The sequence below is a fragment of the Thunnus thynnus genome, chromosome 1 (assembly GCF_963924715.1).
Source record: "Thunnus thynnus chromosome 1, fThuThy2.1, whole genome shotgun sequence".
Lineage (NCBI taxonomy): Eukaryota > Metazoa > Chordata > Actinopteri > Scombriformes > Scombridae > Thunnus > Thunnus thynnus.
The window spans coordinates 35,582,546-35,593,918 of NC_089517.1; the positions used below are offsets into that span (position 1 = coordinate 35,582,546).

General features: G+C 40.1%; 1 long non-coding RNA gene across 4 annotated transcripts; it reads right to left on the minus strand.

Annotated features, from left to right (window-relative positions):
* Positions 1 to 1,523: 1,523 nt before the first annotated feature.
* On the minus strand, positions 1,524 to 11,150 carry LOC137187526 (uncharacterized). 4 transcript variants are annotated; one of them, XR_010929229.1, is made up of 4 exons: positions 11,021 to 11,150; positions 6,431 to 6,544; positions 6,183 to 6,336; positions 1,524 to 5,974 (listed from the first exon to the last, which is right to left on the minus strand). It is a non-coding gene; the product is annotated as an uncharacterized lncRNA (long non-coding RNA). The 4 variants fall into 4 exon arrangements; XR_010929228.1 differs by adding an exon at positions 6,645 to 6,714 and having other exon boundaries at positions 6,183 to 6,544; XR_010929230.1 differs by having other exon boundaries at positions 1,524 to 5,966; positions 6,183 to 6,544.
* Between the last annotated feature and the right edge of the window lie 223 nt (positions 11,151 to 11,373).

The window sequence follows — 11,373 nt, forward strand, 5'->3', positions numbered from 1 at the left end:
ACCTGGATGGAGCAATGCATAACAAGGTCTAACAAGAAGTCTCTGAACTGTTACCAAGGTACATTCCAACAGTGTAGGGAAAAGTAAAAAAAAAAAAAAACTTAAAAAAGGAGTGGTTCAAACAGAAGGAGTTGGAAGTGGTTTGACCAGATGAATGTTGTATATGGCCATAGACCAGCGAGCAACGGGAGGGAGGACAGCCTCGACTCCCCCATGGCTTTGTTGGAGTCTCTGATGGAGAATAGTAAGTTTTTCGTTCTTGTTTTGTTTTTACGTTAACTCTGTACTCTACTTGAAAGCTTTATTTTTGTTAGTTGGCTGGCAATTGGAAAGCTCACTTCTAACAACCAAGCCTATTTTACCTTTAAACTTGTGTAAAATCAACATGTTGATAATGACTGCTTTATGGAGCCCCAATGAGTTAGCTAGCTAGCTAATTAGCCAACACAAAAGCAGATAATGCTAATGCTATTGTTGTGCTATGTGCTATTGTTTATGCTCTGTTTTCTAGAGTTGTTGCTATTCCGAATTGTGTTACAGTAGTTTGTGTTATTAACAAGTCATTTGTATAATCTTTCTGTTCAAGATTATGTTTTGATAAGCGAAGAGAGTCCAGTTACCCCTTCCCTTAGTGATGACGCCATGTTGGTACCAACAGCAGCGTCGACACCGGCACTGGCAGCAGCAACCTCCAGTGCCAACATGACACTACAGTGTGTAGTCACAGTAGACATGGCAAAACACCTGGACGTGTAACATTTTATTTTTACGATAAGATCAATTAAAGAGCACTTAATTACAGGCAACAGCGGTACACATACAGTACCCACAACTAGTGTTGAATTTTAACTAATAGTGCAAAAATACCATCTCAAACAAAGTGACATACAAAGTGACATTGGGGTGTGATCAGTAGCAGCAAGTCAGCAAAGTATATGTAAGAGTAAAATGATACTGTCAGATATAACAGTGTACGCCAGAATATTATATAATATGATTATGTACTTAGAGTTGTCTGTATTGATATCAAGATGACAACATTATAAATCATCATTTCTCAATGGTACTTTGGTTGTTATCAGACCAAACTCCAATGCAGTTAATATAACAGGAGAAAAAGCTTCAACTCTTCTAGCCTGTAGTCTGTGAATCTATTCTCTGCATTGAAATTAAGAACCTGTGGTAATTGAACATAATATACTTACATAACAATGCTTTGAGTGAAAAGTGAATTGTCTCAAGCTCCAAATTGAGGTATTTACCAAAAGAGAATTGATAAAGTGCTTTGGTTAACCACCTTTGTTTTTTTCTTCATTATTGTCCAGACAAGGGGAAACGGAACAGGAGCATCTGACTGTCCTGAGGGAGATGCAGGCGGCAGATGTAGAGCTGCAGGAGCTGAACCGGGCACAGCAGGAGTTGAACCGGACACAGCAGGAGCTGAACCGGGCACAGCATGAACGGCATTTCCAGATGGCCATCGATGATGCGGTGTAAGCAAGGGAGCTGGAAGCGGCCTTGAGGAGGGAGGAGAATGCTGAAACTGCAGCCTTCAATCAAGCCTTCCTTGGTACGCTGAGCCAACTTGTGCAAGCGTTGACTGGCCGGCATGACCCGGTTCCTTTGCCCCTGGACTAGACCCCTTATGCCTTATGTAGTATATACTTAGCAACCATTTGCATTTGCACTACATTTAAACTTATGAACACAGTTTGCTGTGTTGCACTGATTTGTTTCCATTTGAATTACATTGTTCTATTTATGTCTATTGTTTGCTTTTTTATTTGCACATTTGTTTAACTGTTTTGTAACTTGTAAAATATCCATTTTCATCATGGTTTCCTATTTCAAGGGCTTTAGCATTTAATTTACCAAATAGTAAATCCTGATGACCTTTAAAAAAAAAAAAAAGCAGTTTGACAAAAACAAAGGGGGGACATTTATGTGTGTAAAGATAGTACAAAAGATTTATTTATGTTCAATACAATTTACAATATGTGTTCAATACAGATAACAGGAATGACAAAATTAATATTTAGCTATTCAAGTAGAGCATCAGACCCTCTCATACATCCCTGCCCCCTTTCTCTAGACCCTGTGACAGGGCCACCACAGGCTCTGCCACTGGTGCATCCCACTCATTGTCATAGGCCTCTCCATGACTCTCGCAATGGTCAGCCAGAGCACAGCAAGTCAACACCATAGATTTCACCAGTTTGACATCAGTCATTTTTTTCATGAGGCAATGCCACCTTTCCCTCAGTCTACCAAAAGTATTTTCTACCACTATATATATATATCTGCTGTTCTGCTGTCAGACGTACTGCTTTAAGAGCCAGTTCTGAAAGGGATAGGCAGAGTCTCTTAGGATGTAGTAGCCGACAGTCACCCCATGAATGTTCCTGGTGTAAGTTGAAAAGTGGCTGCCATGGCTGGCAAACTCCCACAATGACAGTCTCAAAATCCAAGCATCATGCAAGCTCCTAGGCAGTCCTGCAAACGTTCCAGAAAAGTCCCTTTCCATCTACAACACCTTGAAGGGTGATGGAGTGCCAGCCTTTACAGTTGAAATAGTCACAGTGACACTCCTTTGGTGCCAGGATAAGTATGTGTGATCCATCAATAGCACCAATTGCACCACTGCGGGAGCCCTCACCTGCTCTCAATGTAGGCAGTCATTTCTCCAAACTTCTCTCATTCTGGGAAACTAATTTGTTCTAGCACCAACAACGTCTTTGCAGCAACACTGAACTCTTGCACACACTGGCACACAGTTGTTATGCTTACTCTGAAAAGATGGCCAATACATCTGTACTCTGAGCTGGTTGTAAGCTTCCACAGTGCGATGGCCAATCTGTTCTTTGGAGGTACACACCCTCAAAGGTTTGTGTCCTGTCTCTCTCCATCACTGGACGCAGTCTGTTGCACAAGTAGATAAATGTTTCTTTGGACATTTTGAAGTTCTGCACCTGCGGAATGTTAGTGAAGCCGGGAACAATCATATCCCAACACTCGGTAATTTGGTTGAACACAAATGCTAACGTTAGCTAGGAGGTTAGCTTACCCTCTTGCATCGCCTTTGAGCAACCAGCGTTGTCTGGTCCTCTGAGCTCTGATGGAGGATTTCCCAAACTCTCCTGTTTTTTTTCAGCTGTCTTTTGTCTTGCTCTCTTCAGCCTCTTCTGAAACAAAATTTGCGTCCTTGCTGTGACAAACAGCCACATACTGAGAATCAAGAACACCATCCCTTCAATATCCTCCACTGTTCCTGTGTGTGTCGCGTTGAAGATGACGTCACAGCAGTTTCATGTGGCATCGCTATGAAGACCAGCTACATTGAGAGGGTACTATCTGCAGTGGAAACGAAATCCAGAAAAGTACCTGGTACCAAATAGTACGAAGCCTACTTTTTTTTCCTGATCCGCTCCTGTATGTCCTGTTAAAATTTTCTTACTGCGTTATGCTGTTAATACAAACCGGTGTTTCCCCTGCAAAATTATGAGCGCCGCTGCTAAAATTTCAGACAATCATTAACATCAACAGGCTACTAATGATTTTCACTCGTACACTGTGTGAGCACAAAAACCCTGTGTCATTGTGGATTTTTTTTTGTCATCCTCCCTCTCTTCGTTCTTCAAAGGACATCTATGTGAAAGGTACAAGAGTAGCGTAACTCCGTTAAGGAATAAGGCAGTGCGTGTGTGTGTGTGTAAATGTGCGTGTGTTGTTGCGCTAGCACAAAGGGCGAGCAGCAGAAACATGACGTGAATGCGAGCGGAGCAGAGGAAAAGTTTAGCATTAAGTTGTCAATCTGGCAGTAAATGTACAGTACAGACTACAGTTTGTCAGTTAATAAATGCTGCAGCCCCTCAAAACAAAGAAAATACTCATCTATCGAAGGGGGTTAGCCCCGAAGTTAGCAACAACGCGTTAGCTTAACTTGACCAGGCTCACTTAAGGTGGACTGACTTTTAAAGTGGACCGCAATTCTCATTGTAGTGTCAATGTCAGCTGCTCTTTAACAGAGAACGGAGAAATGGCTGATGAGTGTCTCTCTTTGATAAAATACCTAATTCAGATGGATGACACTAACACTAGAAACAAGTTAAAAAATTCCCAGTCACCAGCACTTACGTGAAAAACTCCCCCTCCTCGGAGACTGGCCAAAAAGTTACCCAGGGTATTTATGGCCATGTTTTCTAATAGTGGTGCTCAGTACTTGAAATTAAAATTTAAAGAAATGTTTTATTAATGTAGTGACCCAAAACAAATACAATTTAACTCATGAACAACTTATTATATCAAATCATACTGAATCTGAGCTGAGTAATTATCAAATCACATCTGAATTGTATTGAAACAGCTTTCACACTCAGTGTTTCATTACAAATTTATCTGTATCAATTTGTAACAGATCATGGACTATCTACATACGCATTGAATCGTCTGAGAGTGAAAAAGGTACACACCTTTATCAAATACTTAATTTACTTGGGTTGTGCTGCAGAAATAGTATGCTGTTATGAAGTAAAAAAACTGTTTTGTCATTGTCTGCTAGCCATGGCCATACTGTATTCTACAATACTTACTGATCAACACACCTCTTGTAAGCATTTCTGAGCGTATCTGAGAAAATCCTTGACAGTATATTCCATGTGATTCTTTGGGTGTTCTGTCCTGCTACAGCACTAAAAGCAGAAATCTGACAAGACAGAAAAGTATATCAGATCAAAAGATAAAAACTAGGTTTTTGTTGTTGTTGTTGGCTTACAAAATCAGGCCTGAAAGTTTAATTTTAATATGTGGAAAAAATTAACTGAGTCGGCCAATTTATTAAATCATTCCAGACAAAATATGCGGGGTTTATCTGAATATAAAACCCCCAATTACATGTATTGTTTTGGTTGACTGTATTAAAATTTTATATAAAAGAGGGGCCCTGTGACTAACTGGCAACTTGTCCAGGGTGTTTCCTGCCTCTTGCCCAGTGTCAGCTGGGATTGCCCCAGCAGTGTTTCCCCTGTAATTGTACAGACCTGGCGGCCTGTACAGCGAGAGCCCCTGCCAGGCCAAAAGAAAATTTTTTTAATGCCAATAATAACACCAAATATCCATTCATTCGGAAATCAACGATCAGTTGTGTTTGGGAGCCTCTGTGCAGAGCTGTTCCGAAACATGAGTTAACCTCTGAGTCGTTGCCTGTGAAACGATTGGTAGCGTCGCGCCTTAAGGAACAGGGCAGTGCGTAATGTGTGTGCATAGCGAGTGAGTGGTTGAGTGAGAGAGTGAGGGGCAGAAAAGTCACAGTGAATGTGAGCAGAGGAAAAGATTAGCAGGAAGTTGTCAGTCTGGCAGTAAATGTACAGTACAGACTACAGCATGTCACTTAATAAACGCTGCAGCTTGTCGACGCCAAGAAAAGTCATGTCTGTTGTTTCCCCAACTGCTAGAAAAATCAAGGGGGTGAGCTCCAAAGTTAGCAACAATGGGTTAGCCTTACCTGAAGACGCTAAACAGAGAAATAGAGAATGGAGAAATGTGTGGCTGCTGAGTCTGCCAAGTTCTCAGTTGACCTAAAGGAAACACTGAGCGGGTATAGCTAACGAATGGATAGATCAAACAAAGGGCTACGCAGAGAATTGGCACAATATTAGCACACAGTAGACTGAACAGCATTGATAGATGTAGCTTTAAAAGTGGTGATGTAAAAAAAATATATATATAAACAACAATGGTAATGGACAATGAAATTTCCATTACCATACCATGTTTTGCTTGACATGTGAGTATCTTGCATCTTTAAGTTACTCCTCCACTTCAGACACAGTGAACAGAGGGACACTGACATTGTGAGGCATCTCAACCACGGGAGTTTCCGTCCCCATTCTTGCAGCAAGATTAATAACCGCAGCAGCAAGCTGCATTTGCTGCTCCTTGATATGTTCCAGCAAAGTTAGGATGAGTAGCTGAGCCACTACAAAAAGAGTTGAGAAACAATTCTATTAAAAGTGTTGCTACTTTTAGCTGTTATATGAAAGATATGTTTTTCCCCCTATACAAACAGATCTATCATATATGGGGTAAAATAGTTCCAAAGACCATATCATCTTAATACAAAAATGTTTTCATAATAGCTTATTTAAACCATTTATATGGTAACAGACTGTTTTAAAGGATTTTACCAGAGCAAGGAACAGGTCCAGTGTCTTCCCCAGTCTAAAAATGGGGATGAAAGGTAATGGTCTAGGTAATCATCTGACAGAGGAGTGGCAGATATCTGGAGCATAGAACTTGAAGGCATGTGAGACGTAGAGGTATGAAAAAGAGGCACTGGAGCTGAGGACAGGTAAATTGAACACATTGTTTTTGCCAACAGGAAAAGTACTTGCAGTACGTACGTGCAGTTTTATAAAAGAATTTATTGTAGTACCTGTGTAACGACCATGTTCAGTTTGCCTCACGTCTGGCAGATGTCTGGCAGAGAATTGGTGTGGAGGATTTCAAGGCATGTGAGGTGGAGGGATGGGGACAAGTGGTGCAGCAGCTAAGGAGAAGTAATTTGACAATAGCATTATTATTATTAAGTTTATATTTATTGGTGAATACTTATATAAAATAACATATAAAATAATTCACTATCATACCAGCATGATTCAAAAGTCCAGAATGACTCAGGTCTGGCTGAAGTCTGTGAGAGAAGCTGACCCAGAGGACCTGAGGACATATTAACCACATCAGTCCCACCAGAATGGCAGCATGAACTGATCAGTGTCTCTCACTATCTAGTCACACTTGTTACTCTACTTCTGTATTTTACTTTGCCATGCCATGTGCGTGTGGTTCCTGCTTTTCTATATTTGTTTTATCACCAATACACCTGTATTTCCTTTACAGTTAGTTTTATAGTTAAGTGATTTGATTAATAAAAAAGAGGGAGCCAATGATTCAACTGACAAAATGAGGTTACACTCATGGAGAGGTTCTCAACTGATGATTTCAAATCATCAACACAGCCCTGGAGTAAAAGTTACTTTGAGTAAACGTTTGTTGTTGCACTTCATCAATTTTCACCTGTGTCATTTGTTAGTTTTGATGCTGTTATAAGCCCGTAGTTGCTGTCAGTGTAACCAAAGGGTTTCAGTTATCAGTTACATTACTGAGCTGTCATATTTGACACCTTCAAAATTGTAAACGCATTCCAAGTTTTTTTTAGGCAAACCTAAATTCTACATGTACAGTCCATTAAAATCTTGACTGCAACTATTCACATCAAACGGTTCTTTATTTTAAAACAGCCATGGTTATCTTAAAAGAAGAAAATGTGCAACATATCTATATTTAAAGTCAAAAAGAGACAAGGCAGATAAATGGAAGTAGTACAAAAACACAATTTTTAGCCTGGGACTCAAAGTAGGTATAAGAACAGGAGGTACCGGAGTGAAACGAAGAGATTCAGCATGCCTTGGGTCTGGCAGACGTCTAGTAGAGGTTGGCAAGCTTCATTCAATGGTATGTTAGGAGTAGGTGGAGGAATAGGTGGCACTGGAGTCGGGGAGAGATTGATGTGTGTCCTCTTGTTACCCTTCTCTAGCTCACTGTGAGTCTGTATAACCAAAGATGTGCCTAACAATCAAAGCAAAACACTCCAAGGCCTAGTTAATGATGTGGCATGTGCAACACAAAAACTAGTTCAGACAATTTAATAATTGCACCTGCAAGCAGCTTTCTAAAGTACTGCAGTCCAAAATATTTTTAATGCTTAATGCAAGACTATTGCTTACTTTACCATTTGATGTTTAGTGCATATTGCTGCAACAGCAAAAGATGAAATGTTTAGTCTTCCAATACCTGCTATGTGAGGCCTCTGATTAAATATATCTGCCAACGGTAAGTTTTCTTGTATTTTCAAATGTCGTAGCATGTGTCACATATCTGCAAATACCAAACCTTGGCTTCATTTTTCTTTTCCTAATTACTTCTTTTTCATCTGTTTGTAACTCTGAGGTTTTACAGGTCAGTGAGGCCTTTTCTCTCGACTTAGATGAATTATTAGTCTACCTCTGCAAACTAGCACTGTCTCCAAAATCAATTACTGTTACAACTACAGAGTACACTAGTGTCCATTTTGTGGTGTTGTTTGAATACTCTAGTAAGAGTTATTACTGGGGCTGTCCTGATAAGTTTTTTTTTGGCCTTGATCGGGATTGAGTCCTTTAATAGTGGGTATCTGCAGATGCAGAATCTGAACCAATAAATATATATTAAGATAGCAGCAGAAGATATGCAATGCTGATTTAATTTGTATCTGACACATTGAGAAGACAGGTGTAGCCTACTGACTTTGGCACACCTTATTTTTCACGAGTTAGTTGATCTAAATATTGAAAGTCCTGGTTCAAAACTATCAGGTTCATAAGGTTACATTATAGATACCGGTGTGAGATAAATTAACGCTTAACTAGGAGAATGCAACTTGTGAAACTGACATGACGTGATCTGCTAGAGAAAAAACATATAACTCTGAGGCTGTTGGAATTGGAACTACAAAAACACTCAGTCCAATCATGGTTGGGCAATGGTGTTACTGAGTGACGCTTCATCCTTCACAAATGATCTTTGACGAGTAAAGACACCGGCTGCAGAAAGCACATGGTATGGCATGACAAGGCACGAGTGTTCCACCCCTACGCTCCCATCCAGTCACAGTAAATACAATGTATTTGTCACTGAGTTAAACACTGACTGCAACTTGATCACAAAAAATGAATTTACAAAACAAGACAACATTTTCAGCGCTTTTGTCAGCAGTTGTTTTTTTTTTTGAATTTTTGAAAGGAAGTAGTGGAACAAGCAGAAACAGCTACAGTGAGCTTACTAATTGTAACTTACTGAAGGTCAGCATATGAATATCAGCTTGAACAAAGAAAAGTCTTGCAAGTTACATTCACCACAAACATAAAAAGACACAAATATCTCATATTTTGGCTTAAGTTTTCAGCAAAGTTAGTCTTTGAATCACTGCTTCTGCTTCTTCACTTCACTTCCTCGCCACTCTGCCACTGCAACCCACTTTGTGGTCGGAGGGGGGATTACATCCGTCCCCAACGCACCCCCTGGTCTACAGGCTGCAGTCGGACCCTTCTCCACAAATGAACTTGCTTGACATTATTATGTATGAAACTGCCAATCAGATTTATTTGCTAATTAATCAAAGGTGCCAGAACACAGTTCCAGTCCACTTTAACCCCTGTCATCCTCCATTTGAGGAGGTGTCATTGGTGTTGTGGCAGGGGTCTGCCCAGGCGGGTAGTTCTGGGTCTGAAAAGTGAAGCCAATGCGGAAGTGCTCCAAAAAGAAGTTTGGTTGCATGGAAGTCCATGTGAAAATGATCCTACTTCTCTCTTGATTTATTACCTCAGTAAACACTTTCCTAATGAGTTTATGGTCTCAATCACTAGTTTCAAGTCTTGTTCAATACAGCATGGTGTTCATTCTGTAAATTATGATCCCATTTCATTTAATGTTGACAATAAAGCAGGGTATGCTTTAAAACATTGCTACATTGTGATTGACAAGTCGTTACCACGGCAACAATGTTGGTTAGATAACGTAAACATGGTGTAACCCCAGATTCACAGAGTACAGGCGTAACCGTAGCTGTTGCTATTTCAGTGTTTAACCAAGCTAGCAGCTAAAAATCCAAGATGGTAACGGTCAAAATGCCAAACTCAAGGCTTCAAAACACGAGTCCACAAACCAATGGTTGACGTCACGGTGGCTACATCCATTATTTTTATACAGTCTCTGGGTCTGCCCTGTTAGCTACTGTCTGTTCTGACGTTAATTGACAGTCTTCAGCATTGTCATGGAGTCATTTTTCAAGTGAAAACAATAATAATCTCTTCACACCACACACCAAAACGGGCCCTCTAGCTGACTCCAGAGCTTGTTCATGAAGATTGCCTCGTTTTAATCTTGTCTCTAAGAAGATTATTTGTGACAAAAAAAAAAGTGACTAATAGTGAAAATATTTGTTGACATTCACTAACATAATTAAACTGTTACTGCCTCCAGAGTTACAATATTGTGTACAGAGCAACATTAAGCACATTAAGAAGCCACATCAGCTAATCTCTGTTACAGGTTTACACTATACATATGAGATTTTATCCTACTGCAAGTGTTTTGTATTGTTACAATCTTTTCACAAATTATCCTTGTAAAGTTAAATTCTTCCAGAAAACAAACATTTTCTACTGAGATGAACGGAGCTGAGTGGTTTGACACGGTTGCTCACTCAGCCATGCTATTAAGTTTGAACAAAAGTCTTAATTTACCCAGAATCCATGGAAAATTAGTTCTACTAAAATAGTCAAGTACTAGACAGCTTTGTGCAAGAGATAAATTTAGACCTCTATCTGAAGTGTTACTATTAGTTTGCTCTAAACCATAGTCGAAGTCAATCTTTGTGAAACTAACCCCAAATGGCAGTATGTGCAAAGTCGGCAACAACAAGACAGAAGGTGGGGCAAATTCAAAAGAATGAGCTATCTGGGTTGTACCTCTACCAGCCATCTAAGTGTACTGATATCATGAACCTCATCACAGTTTTACATAACTTAGTCTGTAAAATTTCAGTTCATTACTGAGAACCATCAACCTCCAAACAAACAAATATTTGAACCTGAAAGAGACAGGTTGTACTGTCAAATGGCGGTGTTTCACACTAACGTTAGCAGTTAGCCTTCATGTTACTGGCTAACAGTTACATTCATGTTAGCAGCTAACACAATGTTACCAGTAAGATAGTAAAATGCAGATAAAAAGCAAGTTGTGGGTAACATTCATTGTAAGATCTCTAATAACAGACGCAGATTTGTTCATTAATTATTCACGCTAGCTAACTTAATTATCTATTTAGTTAGCTAGCCCGGCTAGCAGATTAAAAACCATATGAAAGTACGTTAACAAACATTAAACCGCATTAACCACTGTTTGACCACAACATTGTCCGCCTTACCGTTATGAATTCTTTCCGAGAGCTGGAGGAAATGCTGCTGTCTGCCTGTTCTGTTGCTTCTCTCTTCTCCGGTCTGAGCAAAGAAAAGAAAAACAATTTGCACACTGATTCCCATGGTTCCGGGCCTTAAATGCTTTAGACCTTTCTCAATCTGCGTTTTACCTGTGTTCCAATCATAGACTGTATATACATATGGACGACGCGTCTCCGCTTCCTATCGCTATGCAAAAGTGAAGCTGAAGAAATATCTCCTTTCCGGGAGCTGCCATCTTGCTTGTGTGACGTCATTTGGAGCCAGAGTCTGCGCAGTAGAGTCGGCCCGCGGAACACGCCCCTCAGCCGTTCCGCGGCCT